Below are 24,060 nucleotides of genomic sequence, written 5' to 3' on the forward strand. Positions count from 1 at the left end.
ATTGTTTATTTCATTGTATACATCTGAAAATAAAATGAACTATTATCTGAAAATGTGGGAAAAAATTATAGTATATAAGAGACCATATGGTTCAACTGCCAAATCTTTACCAAATGTTTTAATAAATGCTTTCACATTCTGTATCTAGATTTTTCCCCAAATACCAATTATTAAATATTAAAATAGTCAACAGAAGATAGTAATAAATAAAATTAGAAATAGGAATCCATTATTATCATTATAATTTATATAAGACTGAACTAAACATTCTGGCAACAAATGAGTATTAAAGATACAGTGGTATGATTCTCTTTCATAAACTGTACCATATTATGGGGAAAAGATTACAAAATAAAATCAGTCTTGGCTCTGTCACTTAACTAGTTTTATGAATTTGGGTATGTCATCTACCTTCTTAATGCATTAGTTTCCTCACCATAACATGAAGATAACAATGCTTATCTTGCAGATTTACTCTGAGGCTAAACTGGGAACAATTTATGAGACAACAAATTTAGAACTATCAATTGCTATAAAATGTTAATTATGATCTCTCATATGCAAGACTACTCTATTCAAACTATTATATTCTAGAAATTCATCTTATAAAACCGGTTGGCAAACTATGGCATGTAAGCCAAAGTCAGCCTACCACCATCTTTGTATGACCTACAATCTAAGAATGGGCATTACATTTTCAAATGGTTGAAAAAAATTTGTGGTGCATGAAAATGACATGAAATTCAAATTTCAATATCCATAAAGTTTTACTGCAACATAACCAGGTTTATCCATTTACATATTATATAATCTATGGCTGCTTTCCTGCTATAACAGGTTGAGTCGTTACGATGAAATCATATGGCTAACAAGTCTAAATGTTTAATATCTGCCCCTTTACAGAAAAAGCTTGCCAACTCCTGATTTAAAGCTGGTAAAACTAGAGAAGAGTAGAATAGCCAAGAACATTTAGAGCTCAAGGACTTTGCATACTAATCACTTCCTGTTAGAGGTAACTTTCCATGGGTCCTTGTATTTCCAGTTTTTTTTTTCCATTTATTTTCATTAGTTGGGTTTTAAGAGAGACCCAGACTGCCTTCACCCTTTCAGAGATGTTTACAGGAGACGTCTCTCTTCAAAGCAGTGGCTCTCGGGAGCAACGGTCAGGCAGACATGCTTGCCCACCGTTATAAACTATTGCTCTTGTTTGGTTACTAAGCTGTGTCCCACTCTTCTGTGACCCTGTGGACTGTAGCCCACTAGGCTCCTCTATCCATGGGGTTTAAGATTAGGAGTCCCTAAGCTTGGGGTTCCTAAGCTGTGATATAAACTTACTATGAGTTCAGGATTCACTTGGACCATTCACAAAACCTTTGTGATACTTGAGAAGCAAAGGGAACCACCATGAACTGGAAGCTCATGCTGTTTGTTGTGCTATAAAAGAGTCCAGGAGTTTCCCGTGGCCAGCATTTGTAAACTGTGGTGATCTACCGTAGATAAAAAGCCGTGACTTTTCACAGTTCTTTGACAATTCTAAATTGTAACGCCAGGTGCCAATATGTCTCCAATGTTTCTAGGAACAAGTATGGATAAAGAAGCAAGCTAGAGAGCATCAGCTCTATGAACATGCATCCCCCTTCTAGTATCTAGTACTTCGTAACCTGGGAATTAAAAACTGCTACTAACTATGATGGCCCCAAGTAGGACAGATTTTCCCAAACCACCACAGGCAAAAAAAAGAAGAATGGTGGTTTCCTGGATTTGAATTTTCTCTTCACTAAAGTGTTTTGACCAACTTTATTGCCTCTTTTTGGCCCACATAAAACCTCTCTGGTGCCACATTAAAAATAGGTACCTAACAAACTCTCATTTTTCTATCTTTAGTTTGCCCTAATATATTTCTACTTAGAACCTTATTCACTTCCTATTTATGGACTGGGTCTATCTCCTTAGAAGAGAACCTTTCTACTTTATCAGGTTCTATAATCATTGTAGAAGAGAACCTTTCTACTTTATCAGGTTCTATAATCATTGTAGCTTTCCTTATTCACCAAGATTCACCTATTAATACCCCACCTGATCCATCTGAACACAAAATAGTAAAAGTACTTGTGTGCAGTACCTCCAATAGGCTCCCATAATACGCGTGAAGGAAAATAAATAAAACTAGTTGAAACTCACAAGCAGTTGGCCCTCAGTATCTGCCGAAGATTGGTTATAGGATCCCCCAGTTCAGTTCATGGGAGAAGGCAATGGCACCCCACTCCAGTACTCTTGCCTGGAGAATGGACAGAGGAGCCTGGTAGGATGTAGTCCATGGGATCGCTAGGGTTGGACACGACTGAGCAACTTCACTTTCACTTTTTATTTTCATGCGCTGGAGAAGGAAATGGCAACCCACTCCAGTGTTCTTGCCTGGAGAATCCCAGGGACGGGTGAGCCTGGTGGACTGCTGTCTATGGAGTCACACAGAGTCGGACATGACTGAAGCAATTTGGCAGCAGTGGTAGCAGCAGCAGTTCAGTTCAGTTCAGTCGCTCAGTCGCGTCCGACTCTTTGCAACCCCATGGACTGCAGCGTGCAAGGCTTCCCTTTCCATCATCAACTCATGTTCACCGAGTCAGTGATGCCTTCTAACTATCTCATCCTCTGTCATCCCCTTCTCCTCCGGACTTCAATCTTTCCCAGCATCAGATCTTTTCCAGTGAGTCAATTCTTCGCATCAGGTGGCCAAAGTATTGGAGTTTCAGCTTCAACATCAGTCCTTCCAATGAACATTCAGGACTGATTTCCTTTAGGATGGACTGGTTTGAGCTCTTGCAGTCCAAGGGACTCTCAGAGTCTTCTCAAACACAATTCAAAAGCATCAATTCTTCGGCACTTAGCTTTCTTTATAGTCCAACTCTCACATCCATATAGATTACTAGAAAAACCATAGCTTTGACTAGATGGACCTTTGTTGGCAAAATAATGGCTCTGCTGTTTCATATGCTATCTAGGTTGGTCATAACTTTTCTTCCAAGGAGCAAGTGTCTTTTAATTTCATGGCTGCACTCACCATCTGCACTGATTTTGGAGCCCAAAGATATAAAGTCTCTCAATGTTTCCATTGTTTCCCCATCTATTTGCCATGTAATGATGGGAACAGATGCCATAATATTAGTTTTCTGAATGTTGAGTCTTAAGCCAACTTTTTCACTCTCCTGTTTCACTTTCATGATTCCAGCTTGTGCTTCATCCAGTCCAGCATTTCTCATGATTTACTCTGCATATAAGTTAAATAAGCAGGGTGACAATATACAGCCTTGACGTGCTCCTTTCCCAATTTGGAACCAGTCGGTTGTTCCATGTCCAGTTCTAACTGTTGTTTCTTGACCTGCATACAGATTTCTCAGGAGGCAGGCAAGGTGGTCTGGTATTCCCATCTCTTTCAGAATTTTCCACAGTTTGTTCTGATTCACACCGTCAAATGCTTTGGTGTAGACAATAAAGCAGAAGTAGATGTTTTTCTGGAACTCTCTTGCTTTTTCAATGGTCCAGCAAATGTTGGTAATTTGATCTCTGCTTCCTCTGCCTTTTCTAAATCCAATTTGAACACGTGGAAGTTCATGGTTCACATACTGTTGAAGCCTGGCTTGGAGAATTTTGAGCATTACTTTACTAGCATGTGAGATGAGTGCAATTGTGTGGTAGTTTGAACATCCTTTGGCATTGCCTTTTTTTGAATTGGAATAAATCTCTTTTCCAGTCCTGTGGCCACTGCTGAGTTTTCCAAATTTGCTGACATATTAAGTGCAGCACCTTCACAGCATCATCTTTCAGGATTTGAAATAGTTCAACTGGAATTCCATCACCTCCACTAGCTTTGTTTGTAGTGATGCTTCCTAAGTTCCACTTGATTTTGCATTCCAGGATGTCTGGCTCTAGGTGAGTGATCACACCATTGTGATTATCTGGGTCATGAAGATAGTTTTTGTATAGTTTTTCTGTGTATTCTTACCACCTCTTCTTAATATCTTCTGCTTCTGTTAGGTCCCTACCATTTCTGTCCTTTATTGAGCCCATCTTTGCAGAAAATGTTCCCTTGCTATCTCTAATTTTCTTGAAGAGATCTCTAGTCTTTCCCACTCTATTGTTTTCCTCTATTTTTTTTCATTGATCGTGGAGGAAGGCTTCCTATCTCTCTTTGCTCTTCTTTGGAACTCTGCATTAAAATGGGTTTATCTTTCCTTTTCTCCTTTGCCTTTTGCAGCTTTTTTTCCCTGAGCTATTTGTAAGGCCACCTTAGACAACCATTTTGCCTTTTTGCATTTCTTTTTCTTGGGGATGGAGGTCCGTAACGAACCTTCAAGCATTCTATCATATCTAGTCCCCTGAATAGATCTTTCACTTCCACTGTATAATCGGAAGGGATTTGATTTAGGTCATACCTGAATGGTCTAGTGGTTTCCCCTACTTTCTTCAATTTAAGTTTGAATTTGGCTGTAAGTAGTTCATGATCTGCGCCACAGTCAGCTCCTGGTCTTGTTTTTGCTGACTGTACAGAGCTTCTCCATCATTGGCTGCAAAGAATATAATCAATCTGATTTTGGAATTGACCATCTGGTGATGTCCATGTGTAGCATCTTCTCTTGTATTGTTGGAAGAGGGTGCTTGCTATGACCAGTGTGTTCTCTTGGCAAAACTCTGTTAGCCTTTGACCTGCTTCATTTTGTACTCCAAGACCAAATTTGCCTATTACTCCAGGTATTTCGTGACTTGCTACTTTTTCATTCAAGTCCCCTATAATGAACTGCCGTGTAGGGCCACCCAAGATGGACGGGTCATGGTGGAGAGTTCTGACAAAATGTAGTCCACTGGAGAAGAGAATGGCAAATCACTTCAGTATTCTTGCCTTGAGAACCCCATAAACAGTATGAAAAGACAGAAAGATAGGACATTGAAAGATGAACTCCCTAGGTCGGTAGGTGCCCAATTTGCTACTGGATATCTGTGGAGAAGTAACTCCAGAAAGAATGAAGAGATGGAGCCAAAGCAAAAACAACACCCAGGTGTGGATGTGACTGGTTATGGAAGTAAACTCTGATGCTGTAAAGAAAAATACTGCATAGGAATCTGGAATGTTAGGTCCATGAATCAAGACAAATTGGAAGTGGTCAAACAAGGGATGGCAAATGTTACATTGGCATTTTAGGAATCATCAAACTAAAATGGACTGGGATGGGTGAATTTAACTCAGAGGACAGGATTGCCCACCCCATATCAAAATTTACAGATGCTCAAGTCCTTTATATAAAAGTGTATTTGCATATCATCTCTGAAATTACTTACAATACTAAATATAGTGTACTGCTACTGCTAAGTCACTTCAGTCATGTCCAACTCTGTGCGACTCCATCCCTGGGATTCTCCAGGCAAGAACACTGGAGTGGGTTGCCATTTCCTTCTCCAATGCATGAAAGTGAAAAGTGAAAGTGAAGTCGCTTAGCCATGTCCAACTCTTCACGACCCCATGGACAGTCTACCAGGCTCCTCCATCCATGGGATTTTCCAAGCAAGAGTACTGGAGTGGGGTGCCATTGCCTTCTCCATAATATAGTGTAAGTACTATGTAAATAGTTGCAAGCACACAGCAAATTAAAGTTTTATGTTGTGGAACTTTCTGGGTCTTTTTCCAAGTATTTTTCATACATAGTTGGTTGAATCCACAGATGTGGAACTCACAGATATGGAGTTCTGACTGAATCTTCTTACACTGTTTAATGTCATGCCATATACTAATACTGTACTATAACATTCACTATAACACTTCTTTTAAATATTTTCCTTAAAATGTATAAAACTTTACATTACATTGTCTTTTTACTTTGAAATGTTTCTCCTGCACTATAACTTATTAGTAAGAACTCAACTAATGAGAGATGATCCCATGCATCATAATATGAAGGTATTTTACCCAACCACTGTGCAGCGAGGAACACACCTTATTATATTTGTCATTTTCTTTGGTATTCTAATAAGTAACAGTTTTTACTGTTACTCTATAAAGAACTACTGTATAGATAATTACATACTTATTTAAGAACATTAAAATACTTCATCCAAATTACTACAGACTGAAATGTGTTCCTCTAAAGTTCATGTATTGAATGATGTCTTAACCCCACTGTACTGTATTTAGAAATAGGATACTTTGTTATAGCAGCCAGGGCTGCCTAACACACAAATGTATAAAAATAACACAAATGCAGCAGTTTAAGAACCCCTAAATTATAAGGTGATCAATTAAAATAAGATTATGTTTCTTAACTGAGTTCTCCTTTTTCCTAACAAAACAGTGAAGACTGCCAAACACTAGTTAGTCACTAAGCAAAGAATCCTGATATCTAAGTCCAGGTTATAACAGACTAAGATCATTAACACAGTTATCCAGGATGACTTTACTTCTATTAGCTGGCCATTCTATTAGCTGGCCATTCGCATCCATGTCACTCTCCTACCTGAAACCTCCCACTGTCATCAACATTATTTCAAACATTTCACCGGGGTCAACAGAGCTGTTTACTAATGTTAATTTCATCACTTGCTTACAGAGGATCCACCCACTTTTTAAATCTAACATACCATGGCCATGATCTTTTAGTGGTTAGAACTCTGTCATGTGATTAAGCCACATCACAATCATTCTAAGAGCTTCAAAAAAATGGCTATAATACATCCCAATCTATGCACTGAATAAATCTATTCATGTTCTAAAAACCTAAAATAAATATTGTAACAAATATTTTTAGTCTTTTCCCCACCCCTTTCAGTATCATTAGGTTATTCATTTATAATATGACTTATATATATATATACACACATATGTTTGTGTGTGTATATATATTTCCTAGCTCTGTCCATTGAGAGGGTCTAGGAGCAGTGACACCTCAGTAGCAGTATACACACTTGGGACCCAAATCTTTGTTTCTAAACATGATTCTCCAATATCCTTGGGTCTCCTCAGACACAAGGAACTTGGGCTGCTCAAGGCCTCCTCCAGCAGGGATGGAACAGAGAAAATATCAAGATAAGACTCGAACACTTTGTGCTGCCAGAAAGTAATGAAGTGCTGAAACAGTGATGGAATATAAGAACATGGAAGCCAACCTGAAGGCGCTCCGAGCAGTTAAAGCTAGAACAATTTGAGCAACAAAATAAATGATAGTATCCATGAGTCTCTACTGATAGAAATAATCTAATTCATCAACAAAAGTTACAGATGAGACTGCTTTTCCTCACAGCAGAATACCAGTTAATACCTATCAATGAAAAGAGAGAAACAGAAAATCACCATTATGCAAATACTACACATAGCAATGAACGTTGCAAACAAGAACCATGAATCTATGCTATTATTAGTGGGTGAAAAATTTGAGGAGTTGCAAGATTTGCCATCTCAAAAGCAATTCCCACAAGACAGTTATCAACTAAAAACAGAAAAATTAAAAATTAAAATTAAAAAATAAAATCAGAAAGATAGTATCTTTGAGTGGAGAAACCTCACAGACACAAACTTAACCAAGCCATCAAGGCAAACAGCACCAATAACCAGTAAAGCATACTATCACAGACCTCTTGATATGATGCCCCAAGAAAGACAAAAGCATTTCTGTGGTAATTTTGCCAAAAATGCAAAAACCTCATTCTAATTATGAGAAATCATCAAACAAATCCAAACTATTGGATAGTTTACCAAAAAAAAAAAAAAAAAAAAACCTCTGACCAGTACTCTTCAAACATGCAAAGGTCACAAAAGGAAAAGCTGAAGAACTGCTAGAGAGTGAAAGACACTAATAACACAATGCCAGATCAGAAATAATATCCTGAAACAAATAAAAAAAAGAGCAATGGTGGGAAAACTGGTAACTTTCTAATAAGGTCTGTAATTGACTGGATATTATACAATGTTACTTTCCTGAGCTTGATAAGTGTACTCTTTTCTACAAGTATACAATTAGTTCAGTTTTCAAGTTTAAAACCAAAATTTTTTGTTCCAAACTTTCCCCTCAGATTTCAATGTTCTCACTTATTTTCTGGATGCTATTTTATAATATAAATACATTTACTTTCCTTACCTTGTTACCCAACTACACACCAAGATTTACCCTCACCTATGGGTTTCATTTGTAGAGTCAGATAGAAAAATACAACAGGTAGATTGCCAGCACTGTGGGAAGAACACAGGTTTTGGAATCAAGACAGACTGGGCTTTGTCATTTATTAGCTGTGTAACATTAGCAAAGTTATTAACCTTCTCAATCTAAGTTTCCAGTAAAATGAATTTAATATTAATCACAGAGCTATTGAAGAACTAAGGTAATATGTCAAAATCCAGGATAATTCTGGGCACATAACAAACAGATATTATTACCAATACACTTTGTTTCATATGACCCAGCAATCCCACTTCTGGGCATACACACCAAGGAAACCAGATCTGAAAGAGACACATGCACCCCAGTGTTCATCGCAGCACTGTTTATAATAGCCAGGACATGGAAGCAACCTAGATGCCCATCAGCAGACGAATGGATGAGGAAGCTGTGGTACATATACACCATGGAATATTACTCAGCCATTAAAAAGAATTCATTTGAATCAGTTCTAATGAGATGGATGAAACTGGAGCCCATTATACAGAGCGAAGTAAGCCAGAAAGATAAAGCCCATTACAGTATACTAACACATATATATGGACTTTAGAAAGATGGTAACGATAACCCTATATGCAAAACAGAAAAAGAGACTCAGATGTATAGAACAGACTTGTGGACTCTGGGAGAAGGCGAGGGTGGGATGTTTCAAGAGAACAGCATTGAAACATGTATATTATCTAGGGTGAAACAGATAACCAGCCCAGGTTGGGTACATGAGACAAGTGCTCGGGCCTGGTGCACTGGGAAGACCCAGAGGGATCGGGTGGAGAGGGAGGTGGGAGGGGGGACTGAGATGGGGAATACATGTAAATCCATGGCTAATTCATTTCAATGTATAACAAAAACTACTGTAATGATGTAAAGTAATTAGCCTCCAACTAATTAAAAAAAAAAAAGATTTAAAAAAAAAAGGGGGAAGAATTAAAAAAAAAAAAAACACCCAGCAAGCTTAAGCTTATTCTGATGACTATTTCGATGCATCAGTATGAACTGGTTAACTGGTTCCAGATGTAAAATTACAACAAATTTTACTTGCTATTATTAGCAAGCAGATAAGTCACTCACAAATAAAACCTACTCAAAAGCTATTGCTGAGTTTCAACTATTTTGTTCAATATTCATTGACAAATAAAGTATATCCTAGATACAGCAATACAAGTAAAATAACTTCATGCCTGAATAGATATTAATAGATTTTGGTATCTGTCAATTTTTCATTTGATTCCAAACTCACTAGGGAAAGCAATATACTAAATGCTCCCTGTATAAACATTAAAACTGGCATAAACCCCCCTGTGTAAACATTAAAACAAGGGAACTCCAAAATATGTGGAAATGTATATGAATATCAAATTAACATGTGGAGTGAAAAGACCTCTTCATTTGCCTGCAGCTGGTGATATCCACAGATGTGTGTGTACATGATAAAGTCTTAACTAGAATGGGCTAAGCAGAACCCTGCATCTGACTTCAATTTGGCATGGCCACTAAGGCAAAAGAAATAAAAGCAAAAATAAACAAATGAGACCTAAACTTTTTTAAAAGCTTTTGCATAGCAAAGGAAACCATAAACAAAAGGAAAAAACCTACAGAACTGGAGAAAATAAATGCAAATTATATGACCAACAAGGGGTGTGCAAAACATACAAACTGCTCATACAACTCAAAAAAAATCCAATCACAAAATGATCAGAAGACCTGAATAGACATTTTTCCTAAGATATACAGATGGCTAACAGGCACATGAAAAGATGCTCAATAAAGATAATTATAGGAGAAGTGCAAATCAAAACCATAATGAGGTATCGCCTCACACGTGTCAGAATGGCTATCATCAAAAAGTCTACAGGTAACAAATGTTAGAGAGAATATGGAGAAACGGAAACTCTTCTACACTCTTGGTGGAAATGTAAATTGGTGTAGCAAACATGAAAAACAGTATGGAGGTTTTTTGAAAAACTAAAAATAAGAATACCATATTACCATATGATCTAACAATTCCAAAATTACTCCTGGGTATATATCTGGGAAGGTAAAAAAAACTTTACTTTGAAAAGATCATGCACCCCAATATCCACAGCACTATTCACAGTAACCAAGGTATGAGAGCAACCCAAGTGCCCATCAACAAATGACCAAATTAAGATGAGACATATATACACAATGCAATATTATCCAGCCACAAAAACATTTAAAAAAATACTGCCATCTGCAGCAATGTGGATGGACCTAGAAAATATTATGGTTAGTGAAATATGTCAGAAAAAGCCAAATACTATATAATATTCCAAATACTATATGAGGAATCTAAAAAATAATACAAATGAATGTTTATGCAAAACACAGACTCACAGATATAGAAAACCAACGTGTAGATACCAAATGGAAGAGGGAAAGCAGGAGGGGCAAATTAGGGGCGTGTGATTAACAGATACAAACTACTATATATGAGAGATAAGCAAACAGAATATACCATAAAGCATAAGGACTTATACCCATTATCTTGTAATAACCTATAATGGAATATAATCTGCAGAAATACTGAATCATTACGCTGCACATCTGAAACTATCACAAACTACTGTAAGTCAACTACATTACAATTTAAAAAAATTAGCATGACCTGGCATGATGGTATTGCGGGTATTGTTGAGGCAATAATTATATTTTGAATGTTTTAAATGTCCTTTAGTTATACAGGCTTTTTAGATACTAGCAGATGGAAATCTTTTTTTGTTCCTTCGGTCTGGTTTCTCAACAAAGTCCACAAGACAAAGAATTAAATTGAAAAGCCAGTTAAGTTCCATATGGGTCTTAGAACACTAGTGTGTGTGAATGTCTAGACTTTAAATTATTAATATTAGTCTTAGATGAGCTGGCTTACTTTGATCCCTGTTAATTTTGTTCTCAGAGAAGAGGTCTTATATTCATGTGACTTGCCCAAAGGCTTCTAGAGTCACTGTCATATGATCTCTAGTAACTTCTGAGAATGATATGTACATGAACTTAATCAAAGCTCTATATATCAAGATTTTATTTGAGTTCAATGAAGATGTCCAGTGGATTTTATTAAGTGCAGAGACAAAGAAAGGTCAAACTTCATTATTATTTAGGGCATAAGTCACTTTCCTAGACTGAGGCAGAAGAAAAACTCAATGGAATCACTACACATCCAAAGCAGAAACTAAAAAGGGTAACAAAAACTAACTTCAGGTACCAGGTATGCTTAGTCTCAAGAATTAAATTTGTTTCTAAAAGATGACTACCTTTCAATCAAAATAACAGTGAAAGAGTTAATAAAAGGAGGTCATGTTAAGATGGAAACAAAGCAGGACTTTCTTAAGAATGAATTCAACCTCAGAAACTAAACTAGTCAGATATGAAAAAAGAAAATGAGAATATACTGATATATACCAGGACTATGCATTCTTAAAGATAGAATTGGGGGGGAAATGTATTTTAGCTGTTACTCATCAGAAAGAAAGAGTGACTGATTCCAAAGGTATCTAACAGAGGCATAAGAGGTAAACTGAAGCATGGAAGTTGCAGTGGATCAGAATGGAAATCCAACTATGGTAAAACAGTATTTTAAAGAAATGTAAAGAAAATACATAATAAGAGTAAGCGTAAAAACCACACACCATGAAGACTGAGACTGCTATTCAGTAACATAAAATCTGTACAGTTGTGGAAAGGTTAAAACAAAAAAGAAAAACAGAGATTATCATTGAATACCTGAAGCATTTCAGATGCATTTCAAATTACTAGTTACTATAGGAGGCAATGTATGATATGGCACAGTGTCACAAAGAAAAATGCCCCAGGAACTCAAAGTTAGGCCTCAGAGAATGGACAGGAATAGCAAAACTGAAGAAAAGCAAAATAAGAGGTTAAACCTTGGTTTGCTGTTGAGCTGGTAAGATTTCCTTAAATCTTGGAGTTAAGAATGGGCAAAATCTGTTTCATGGTGAATGCTTTTCAGTAAATTCCAAATTCCTTGACTTTCATCTCTGATATTACAGGAGATCTTACTGAAGATAAGAGACAACTGAACAATAATAAAACCTAAGCCCAAAAGCAAACAGAAAGGGAAAGGAAGACAGGAGGGACCAACTTAAGAATAGGCTAAAATATAAACAAAAACAGAAACCAACTATGTTTATATGAAATGGCATATCCTATCATTGCTGAAGGACTTTCCTGGTAGCTCAGAAGTAAAGAATCTGCCTGCCAATGCAGGAGACGCCCCTGGATCAGGAATCCTGGAGCAAGAACTGGCAGCCCACTCCAGTATTCCTGCCTGGAGAACCCCATGGACAGAGGAGCCTGGAGGGCTACAGTCCACCGGGTCATAAAAAGTCACACACAACTTAGTGACTAAATAACAACAACCACTGCTGAAAGGAATGTGACAAAAAGGAATGTTTACACTGCCAGTGAAGTAGAACAAATAATGCAAGGTCTAGAACAGTTAAAAGAGATCGAACCAGTCAATCCTAAAGGAAATCAATCTGAATATTCATTGGAAGGACTAATGCTGAAGCTTAAGCTCTGATATTTTGGCCACCTGATGCAAAGAGCTGACTTATTAGAAAAGACCCTGATGGTGGGAAAGACTAAAGGCAGGAGGAGAAGGAGACGAGAGAGAACAAGATGATTGGATGGCATCACTGATTCAAAGGACATGAGTTTGAGCAAGCTCTAGGAGATGGTGAAAGACAGGGAAGCCTGACGTGCTGCAGTCCACGGGGTCGGAAAGAGTTAGACATGACTGAGAGACTGAACGACAAAAGAACAGTTAAAAGCAGAATAAAGAAAGGATTTAGAGGGGCAAGTGGCAGAAGACAGTATCTTCACTGAGTACAGGCATCAGAAATATTAAAAGTAGCTTTATTTCATTATGGCTATTGTCCAAATAATACAAATGTGCAGCACAAGAGGAGTGCTTTTATGATTTTAGCTCAACAGGCCTAAGAATTTCAGGGGAAGTGGCAAAAGTCATGGTAACACAAAGCTAAAAATGTCTTGGCACAGGCTGGGGACAGAGAAATCCAGAGACGAGGGCAGAACATCAGAGCTATGGTAATTGCAAGGCTCGAGTCTTGTGGAGCCTTGCATAGATTGTACTTTGAGCTTTACACACTACAAGTAAGTTATATACTCTTTACAAAAGGCAGTAAAGAAGCTATACCACTAAACAGAATCTATACTAACTGGAGCACAGGAGTTCCAGGACAATACAGAAAAAAAAAGAAATTAAAAGTTTTTAATATGAAGGAAGCCTTAAGGAAGAGTTATCAAGTATGGCCTGGTGCCTGGGGCTGTCATTCATGAAATGTATACACTCTGTAAGACAGAAAATCAGAAACAGCTTTCAAGAAAGCAGAAATGTTCAGGTAAAGTGCTTCCACCTCTCAAAAAATTATCATAAGCATAGAGTGGCACAACCGTTTGATGAATTTTCCCAGTAAAACTTTACAAGTTATAGACACTGGCAGCTGCTGTAACTGACTAGCACGCTGGTGAGGCTGAAACCAAAACTGACTTGATATCTTGATTTTTGTGCACCCATCTTTCCTTTAATATTCATCTTTAGTGATACCACTAAATCCTACTGGCAAAAGTGATGTGAGTCAACAGTACTATGTACTAAGTTCAAGGAATTATTAGCGTTTCTGAGTTTAACGGGTGTTGGCTGGGTAGTGTAAGGAGTATTTGCCCTATTTACTTTCTGGATTCTTAAAAAAGTATGGTTGGAGGTTAAATGATTTTCCTTTTGAGGTGCAAAAGAAGCCACTCCCAGTGAGACGACAACCAAGCTATAGCTCCTGAAAACTCCCCAGCCCCAACCGGACAGGCACAATGGCTCTGATTAAGCAATATTCCAGGAAGGCAGAAATTTGGTATCTTAACCTGTTTGGGACTCTAGACTTTAATTTCTCTTTGTGAAATTAATCATTGGAGACCATTCATTTGATCCAAATGAAGTGTTTCTGGCAGACATAACAAGTCGCAAAAGAATACTTATTCAAGCTGAAGGTAAGCAGCAGAGACAAAGAGTGATAGGAGACAAGTTAGAGAGCCGGACAGAGGATGGATCATGAAGCCCTGCAGTCCAAGCAAAAATTCTGGCTTTGACCCTAAGACAGAAAAACATGGAAAGTTTAGTTTAGAAGAGACCTCACTCTTACGTCTTTAAAAGGATCACTTGGCTATGCAGAGGAAAGAACTGAGAAAACTGGAAGCAGGGAGATAAAATTTCCCAGAGGAAGGATGACTATGGCTTGGATCAAGGTCGTGACAGTGGTTGCAGCAGTCAGATAAACTTTTTCTCCCTTACTAGATGATTCAGTTTCTTGAAGGAAGGGGTTGTGAACTTTTCCTCCTTTAATCTCCTATAATTATTAGGATGAAACTTTCCCCATAGTACACAGCCAATTTTTTTTTTTTAGGAATACCTTCTACAACACTTTATGTATCTAGATCTGTGCCTAAGATTATCAAGGATAATTCAATAGATTGATATTAAGAAAAAATAAGTTATATATATATATACACACACACACACAGTCAGACAGGCATATATGCAGCATTTTATAAATACCTATTAAGTTATGAGCACTTAGTGGTTACTGAAGTTAAGTTCAAAATATAAAAGAGACTACAAAGAATCTCAAGAGTTAAAGGGCAAAACATGTGGAATCTAAAACATGGCACAAATGAACCCCTCTACAAAACAGAACTAGATTCACAGACATAGAGAGCAGACTTACAGTAGGGGAGAAGGACAGAGGAGAGGAACGTACTAGGAATCTGGGGTTGGTAGATACGAACTATCACACGTAGAATGGATAAACAACAAGGTCTTACTGTATTGCAGAGGGAACTATATCCAGTCTTCTAGGATAAACCATAATGGAAAGTAATATTTTAAAAGAATGTATGTATGTGTAAAACTGAGTCACTCTGCTGCTCAGCAGAGACTGGTACAACACTGTGAATCCACTATGCTTCAGTAAAAGGAAAGACTAGTAACTCAAAATAAAATTTTAAAACAATAATAAAAAAGGGAGTTAAAGGACAAAATGGCTTCAGTTAATACAGAGTTTTAAAGAAACTAGAAATAGTTTTTTGTTTTTTTTTTTTGTTTTTTTTTTCAAAAAAATCAAGTTAAGAAAGGACTGCATAATAAGAGTTAAGTCCCATCCAGGGAAGCAGAAATTGCATATTTGCTCTCCACAAGCACAGGATGAAATGGAGGAAATTAAGATAATAAAAAAGGATGAATGAGTTTTAAGATTCTAACTCAGTTCTTTTTTCTACTGCCTCCCCTCTTGATAAGTTATATACACTCACTGTAGTAAACCTGGACTATTAAACAAATCAGCCATCATTTTCTGCCCACATGTAACCACTATTAACATCTTTGTAATTTCTCTTTTCTAGCATGTGACTTGGGGCTAGTTGCTAAACCGGAGTCTCATCTGCGCCCTTCATAAAATGAAGACTGAACCAGCACCTGTCTCACAGGTCATAGAAGAGAGTCGCTCAGAAAGCAGCACAGGGCCTGAGGTGTCTTTGGAAAGGCCGGAGAGCTGTTCACGAGCTGCGCGTTGTCCATCTCAACTACTTAACCCTGTTACATCCTGAGAGCGGCCACAGAAAACACAAAAGTGAATGGGCAAAGTCCAGCAAATTTTTATTTGCAAAAGCAGGCAGTGTTGCTTATGTCACAATGGCTTACAACAAAGGTTCATAACTTGTTAGTGTGTTTGGATGACTATGGTCTGTTTGTTTAGTAAGATTTGAAAATTCTTAGAAGAATCTGATAAAAAAACAAAAACTTTAGACTTGCTCACCAACGAAATTCAAGTACAACTTCTTTTGCAAATAATTTGAGTTCACAGACTTCCTGAAGTCACAAATGGCTCCTATAGTTTATCTTAAAGAAATCTTGTCTCTAGTGAAGTAGCTCATTTGATCTTTATTTACAGCCACCACCCCCCTCTAAAATATAGTGCATACAGTGAAAATGGACCAGCCTATATTCAAACTGTATAGTCTTCCTACAAACAAATTTTTCCGCCTAATTTTTTCATCATTATATTTTATCTTCCTAGATCATTATATAGTTATCGAGAACATTTTTTTTTGAGAACATTTTTTAAGGCTGAATAGTTTATGAGGTTGAAAAATGTTCAGTTGTTTTAGATGTTCTGGTTGCGTTTTCATTTTCAACTCATTCTTTTAATTACAGTTAATATTATGATGAATTGCTTTGTATCTAAATTTATATTTCTCAGAAATTAATGCTGTAAGTCAAAAAGTACAAATTATTTTTAATGTTCCTAATCTATTTTGATAAATTATGGTTCAGAAAGGTTGTGGTGATTTCTGCTCCCATCATTTGAACATGAGATATCCATTTCACCACACCCTCATGAGCATGGAATACAAATCTTAAACTTTACTGAAGAGTTCTATAACCTGAGAGATCTTTGGCAAGAGTTTCCAAAACATGGCAAAGGATAGATAATAAAGTCTAAAAATGCACATCCACTGCTCTGCGTTAGTAAAATTCAAAATATTCAAGGTTAATCTAAATAATATGGAGAGACAAACTTTAAAATTTTAATCATTAAGAAAAACATCTGAAATATATTCCATAACCCTCCAGCCTTCAAAATACTAGGTAATAACATGAAGTAACTGGTTTGTAATCATCATAACTCTTGCATTTTAAAAATGACCACTAAAGTGAGCCACTGCTTCAGAGAGAAGCATATTCCACGCAAGTGGGTTGGGGGAAAAAATTAAAAGTTTGAAAATCACTTATTAGAGAGAACTTCTGATGGTTTAAGTGTAATTTTTTTTCTCTCTTTCACATTCATGAACACCTTTAGTTTCTGCTGCCTTGAGTATTTTTAAATCACTGCTTCCACTCAATAATTGCTTAAGCATAGTATATATCGATATATATGCACAGATACTATAATAGATACTGAATGCTTATTTCTGGATATAATATATGTGTATACTGGAATGGTTAAGTATACAGGCTCTTGACAGACTGGCCAGGATTCCAATCTGACTTAGGCCATTTAATCTCTCTTGGTCTTAAATTTTCTAAACTGTAAAATGAGAATAATGGCACATACCACATAGAATAGTGGATTAAATGAGACAGAAGAGGTAAAACACTCATCACAGTATATGACACACAGAAAACACTCAAAATATCACTTATATTCATAAATTCCAATAAAATAAGTAAATTTTTCAGATAACTAAAAATATAACACACACATAGTAAATCATTGACCAGTGATTAGTGAATATTTAGAACGTTTTAACTTCAGGGTAACTAAAACAGATATGGGTTAATTTTAGTTAACTCCAGTTACAGAACTATGTACTAGTAAATTGTATACATGTTTTATGAGAGTATCAAATACACACCACACACACATATAAAGTACAAAGAACAATGTTGTGTACCCATCTATTAATATCTACTGATATAACTACTTCTCTAACTTCTTTCTCTTTTCACTTCTCTGTTTTACCATAAATGTAGCCAGAAAAGGAGGATGTCCCTTTCTCTCTCAAAGTTAATTAACTAATCAATTATAGTGTATCGCTCTGCTACTGCTGCTAAATCGCTTCAATCGTCTCTGACTCTGTGCAACCCCACAGACGGCAGCCTAACAGGCTCTCCTGTCCCTGGGATTCTCCAGGCAAGAATACTGGAGTGGGTTGCCATTTCCTTCTCCAATAGTATATCACTCAACACTGAATAAATATAGCTAATCAAGTTCTCCATGCCTTTACCTACCCAGACAAGCCCTGAGGAACAAAAGTACAGACTAGTGGTCACTCTTTTCTCAAAATCAACAAACTCAAATGGTTCTGCAGGTCAATTTAATCTCTCTCTTTAAGAAGCTACCATTTTAGACCTCTGTTCACTTTAAATCTCTAGCCACCCCCATATACTCTGAAGAGATGAAGCTTCCACCTACCCCAAAGCTCCTATACAAAGCACCTCTTCCATTTGTGCTTCGAATCTTGTCATCCTTTCCCTTTTTAGGATCTTATTTTACAGATTATCTCTTCTTTCATTACTTCTTCCTTTCAAATGAATCATTCTCATCAAATTTTAAACAAAACAAATTCTCAACTATTTTAGGAAAAATTAAAAAAACTTCACTTTCAACCCACAATTTCTCCAGTTTCCACCCATATCTTCCTGTCTCCTTTATAAATTATCTGTATTACTATTTACATCTCTGCTTCCCACTCCTCAAACTACTCCAGTCTGACCCCTGCTCCCACCATTACATGAAAACAGAGCTCTGCTTAAAGGCACCAGAGATCTCCATGTTAACTCAGTGGTTGGACCTCAATAGTTTTCAATGCCAAGTGCCGTTCACTTCATCCTTAATTCTCATCTTCTGTGACACCACAGTTACCTGGTTTTCTCCAAACTCTTTAATCTTTCTCAGGTTTCATATCAAGTCTCAGTATTTCTATTAGGTCATTTAACTGTGGCGTTTCTTCACTTCTAAGTCCTTTTCTCTGTATTATCTCTTTATGTGAGCTCATTCAAATGTATGGCTTCAAATACCATCCACACAACTATGATTGACCAGACCTCACTTCTGAGCTCTGGATTATGTAAACCCAATCATCTTTAAGATCTCTCCTTGGAGACACCTTAAATTCAACATGTTCAAGCTAAAGCAAAGAATTTCAGTCAAGGTCAACTTGCCCAAGAATGCCTGCCTGCATTTTATATATACTTTTTCTTCATAGACCTTATCAAATTTATAGCTATACACAAAAACAGGGACAGTGCCTGTTTGATTATCACTATATGACCAATGCCTTATATAGTCATTCATCAGGATTTGGGAGACTAGTTCCAGGACCATTCCCACAACCTCTGCCCCGCCCACAGATACCAAATCTGCAGATGCTCAAGTGTTTCATTTAAAATAGTACAGTATTTGTATATAACCTATACATATTCTCCCAAATACTTTAAATCATCTGTGGATTACTTAAATACCTAATACGATGTAAATGCTATGTAAATAGTTGCCAGTGTAGCAAATTCAAGTTTTGCCTTTTGGAACTTTCTGGAATTTTTCCCCCAATATTTTTTCATCTCTGGTTGGCTGAACTCAGGGCTGTAGAGCTGTGGACATGGAGGCCCAATTTTATAAACAACAAGCATCAACCCTAACATCAATCACTTTTTTCTACTGTTTAAACACAAACCCTTACAACTGTTTTTCACATTCACCACTGCTTTGGGGAACTGAAGGTATTAAGTGGTTGGTATAAGAGTGTCAATATACTGAACTTTAGGATCTTATGTCACACATTATACAGACTGACCTCCTCTCAAATTTAGTTGCCACCAACTGTTCCACCACAATGCTAAACAGGTGATGCTGATTGGGTCTCATCCCAGAGAGCTGACCTATTACTGAACAGAGTGTATTGCTGAAATGATGAACCAACCTGTCAGAGATAACCAAAAAAATAAAGGTGATACATATTACATGGAAGCTGAAGACTACCTTGTATTAGATTCATTTGAAATTACAAACTTTAAAAATACTCTCCAAATCAAACTAGGTATTGTAAAAATATAACTAGTTAGTATTTTGATAAATTATATTAGATTTCAAATGGCCCGATATCCTTTTCCTTTTTAATATACATTTTATACTATATTTATATAATTTATATTTATTTATACTATACTTATATTAATAAAGTGTATATTAATTAGGAAAAGGATATTTATATTAATAAAGTGTGTATTAATAAAAATAAAACAACAACAACAACAACTTTTGACTGCAAGGCATGTGGGATCTTAGTTCCCTGACCAGGGATTGACCCCATGACCCCTGCAGTGGAAGCCTGGAGTCTTAATCACTGCACTGCTAGGGAAGTCCCAATATACATTTTAAATAGCATATTAATTGGCCATGTTTTATTTTTCAAATACCTCACCATATACACCTTTTACCATATCTTTCTTTAAAGTTTTCTTTTTTGCTTTTATTTGTAATTGCTAAGGTATAGTTTAGCAAATGTTGGCAAAAAAATAAAGATCAGTGCCAACAATAATAGCACAATTGGTGCCTTAATGTCTGTTTGGCAGAACTGTAAAATAATGGTATCACTCAAAGTTTTAAAGCAATGACTTCATTTAACAATATTTTCTTCTACCATTTTATCTACAAAAACTGAAATAAATTTCTTTAAGCCAATGTCATGGGTGATTATTAGAGAGCAGTAATGAATATATATTTTAATGCAAGACTATATATAAAGAAGTTTTTAAGTTTAGGTTGTCATTGGTTAACCTAAAATTATAAACCAATTCATTTTTTAAAAAAGCATTTCACATATTTTTGAGAAACAAAGGAGTTCAAATTTCATCATGTTCAAAATATTCTTGCATTTATTCACAGAAAATAAGCAATCGGTGAAATAGGGAGAAAAAAATAAAATATATTTTTTATATTTTATTTTTCCTCTGATTATAAAGATAGTAGATTTAATGAAGAAAATACAAAAAAATAAATATAAAGAAAAATATTCGTCTACAAACATAACACTAATAAATTATCCACTGCTTACAATTTGATTTTTTTTTTTTTTTGGTCTTTTTATTTACAAAAGTGATGTCACCTGCCGTCAGTGTCTTTCTCTGCTGTTCTAATACCACTAACAATTTCCCATGTGAATAAATATCCCTTAAATAATGACTCTTAGGGGCTTCCCAAGTGGCTCAGTGGTAAATAATCAGCCTGCCAAGGCAGGACACATGGCTTTGACCCCTGGGTCAGGAAGAACCCCTGGAGAAGAAAATCGCAACCCACTCCCATATCCTTGCCTAGGAAATCACAAGGACAGAGCAGCCTGGCAGGGATCACAGGAGTTTAAACAACAACACATGACTGTTAGGAGAAAGGATTCCATTAAATGTAACATTTTCCTAACTTTTGTTATTAGAAATTTTTAATAATTTGCTATTACAAATAATGTCATTATGAACAATTAGTAGTATTCAATGCTGAAAGTCAACCTTTCATAATTGAAAGAATCGAAAGTCAACCTGAAAGTCAACCAAAAAAGGCGTGCTGCTGAGTTGCTTAGTCATGTCCAACCCTATGGCCACAGGCCGTCAAACTCCTCTGTCCATGGGGTTCTCTAGGCAAGAACACTGGAGTGGCATTTCCTTCTCCAGGGGGGGAGAAACCATAAACAACAGCAAAGCATTTAGCTCCCTAAATATAGCCAACAAGGTCTAGGATTCACTTCGTTTTGTTTTTCCTTATTATAATAATTTAATAAATAAATAACATGGAGGTAAACATCATACTTGCTAAAAGAATTGCAAGTGATTACTTCTGGGAAATATGCGGGGAAGGAACGGGACAAGAGTATGACCACTATTTTTTTTTATTATAATCTATGGCAAAATAGGAAAAAGAAAAACAAAAACACAAACAAAAAGTTGCCTCTACAATATCCATTCTTATTTTCTTCCTTCCTTATTAATAGGATCATGTAAAAGTGAAAGTTGCTCAGTCGTGTCAAGACTCTTTGGGACCCCATGGACTTAGTCCATGGAGTTCTTCAGTCCAGAACACTGGAGTGGGTAGCCTTTCCCTTCTCCAGGAGATCTTCCCAACCCACGGATCGAACCCAGGTCTCCCACACTGCAGGCGGATACTTTACCAGCTGATCCACAAGGGAATCACAGACACGTGTTTATCTGGGAGAAAAATACAAAAATGTATCCTAACGTTCTTTTCAGATGAGACTAGCTTAACAAGATGGAAATCAAAGCTACTGAGTAGAATTTACAGCAAGATGTTTTTGGCATACCCAAGAGACACCCCATTCCTACTACATGGACCTGAGATTTGATGTTTGGAATTTCAGCAACTATTCTGGATCATGAGGCAAACGTGAGATAGAAGATAAAGATGACTAATAAGAAAGAACAAATGATGATAAAGCTACCATATCATTCCTACTGACCATTTAAGACTTTTCATACGAGAAATAAATATGTACTCATTTAAACTATTTAAGTCAAGTCTTTTCTAGCAGCAAAATGCAGTTCCTCATATTTAAGTCTTATATGTACTTATTAATAAACAAAGCACATACAAAAACATAAAACTAAATCAAAAACTAATTTCAGGAATAGTAAAAATGTACTATTATACTCTAAGTAACTGCTCAAGAAACTATATTATGTGAACTTTATATCAAGACTCAGAGATAAGGGTTGTATTTTCCTAAAAGAATTAAATTTTAATTTAGAGAGTCATGAGCATGTATTTTGTAAAACTATGAAGTGAGCTTTTTCTCTGTTAAGACCGTTTATCTGTTTAAAGTGCCTGCTACACGCTGTGCTGTGCTCAGTCGCGTGGGACTCTGCGACCAGTGGATTGCAGCCCGCCAGGCTCCTCTGTCCATGGGAATTCTCCAGGCAAGAATATTGGAGTGGATTGCCATGCTATCCTCCAGGGGATCTTCCCAACCCAGGGATAGAACCCAGGCCTCCCGCACTGCAGGCAGATTCTTTACCCTCTGAGCCACCAGGGAAGCCCAAGAATACTGCAGTGGGTAGCCTATCCCTTCTCCAAGGGAACTTTCCAGGAATCACACCGGGGTTTCCTGCATTGCAGGCAGATTCTTTACCAGCTGAGCTACCTGGGAAGCCCTTCTTGCTACCCAAGATGCACACTAGCTGCTTAAAATTATTTGATGAGATGATTAAATACTTTCTTTCAAAACAGACTATCCACTAAAAGTTCCAAAGTAAGGTTATAGCAGGAGGGTTTCTCAACTTTGGCACCAGATAGTTGTATCGATAATTCTATTGACCACTATGAACCAGATAATTCTTTGCTATTAGGGCTACCCAGCACACTGCAGGATGCTCAAAATCTCTGGCCTCTGCGCACTAGATGCCAGTAGCAAGCTCCTAAGTAAGACAACCACAAATATCTCCAGACGTTGCCCGATGTCTGTTACAAGAAATAAAATCTGAAAAACAATATAGTTATTTTTGCAAATCAGTTAATGCTTCATTAGGAACATTTGGGTTTTCTAGTTAATTAACAATTTAGAATTGTAACATTTCTAAATTCTCTCTCAAGTTTATTGCAGGATACAAACTTTAAGTGACCTACAGATTAGATTATCTCTAATGTTCCTCTTAAACCTTCAGAGGATTTCACATGTGAGAAATATTAATAGCCTGTATCTATTTAAGCCTATCTATGTGCTAGGTATAGTACTGAGAACCTCATGTTCATTCTCTCATTTTATACTTATGACATCCTCATGGGATGGCTATTTAACCCCACTATAATAAGAAATGGTTTTAAAGTCTACTTTAATAAACATATCAAAGTGCTTTCAAGAATACTTATATATCATTCACTATATCCATTCTGGCACTGAACTAAGAAGGGTATCTCTAACTTGCTTAATTTATAATTTGTGATAAAAAATTTCAATGTATCTATCAACAAAATTAAGTTGAATTACCACAACCTTCAGGTATCAGGGAAATGTTCACAGCCCCTAAGAAATCAGAGAGAGTTAACTGTTACTTGGAATATTTTTTATACTGTGGCATAATGAAAGAGTACTTTTAAAATTTTCCATTCATTACTCCCTGAGTTCTTCAGTAAGTTTTTCATCTCTCTTGTACAACTTGACCAAGAAAAATAAAAGTCACTTTATAATTATTTGAGGATTCATTTGTAATTTCAAACTATAATTCACAAGAAATCGAAGGCTGGGTCCAAAAATC

General features: G+C 36.5%; 1 protein-coding gene and 1 long non-coding RNA gene across 3 annotated transcripts in view; one reads left to right on the top strand and one right to left on the bottom strand.

Moving 5' to 3' along the window:
- LOC110135486 (uncharacterized) overlaps positions 1-19,764 on the top strand; it is an 86,792-nt gene extending 67,028 nt beyond the window's left edge. The window contains exon 3 of the long non-coding RNA XR_002313382.2: positions 15,645-19,764. This is a non-coding gene — a long non-coding RNA (uncharacterized lncRNA). The remainder of the gene's footprint in view (positions 1-15,644) is intronic.
- The window catches only part of ZNF654 (zinc finger protein 654), an 89,402-nt gene that overhangs the window by 62,007 nt on the left and 3,335 nt on the right, over positions 1-24,060 (bottom strand). The gene's annotated exons all lie outside the window — the stretch shown is intronic.

This window comes from Odocoileus virginianus, chromosome 25 (genome assembly GCF_023699985.2).
Source record: "Odocoileus virginianus isolate 20LAN1187 ecotype Illinois chromosome 25, Ovbor_1.2, whole genome shotgun sequence".
Taxonomy (NCBI): Eukaryota; Metazoa; Chordata; class Mammalia; order Artiodactyla; family Cervidae; genus Odocoileus; species Odocoileus virginianus.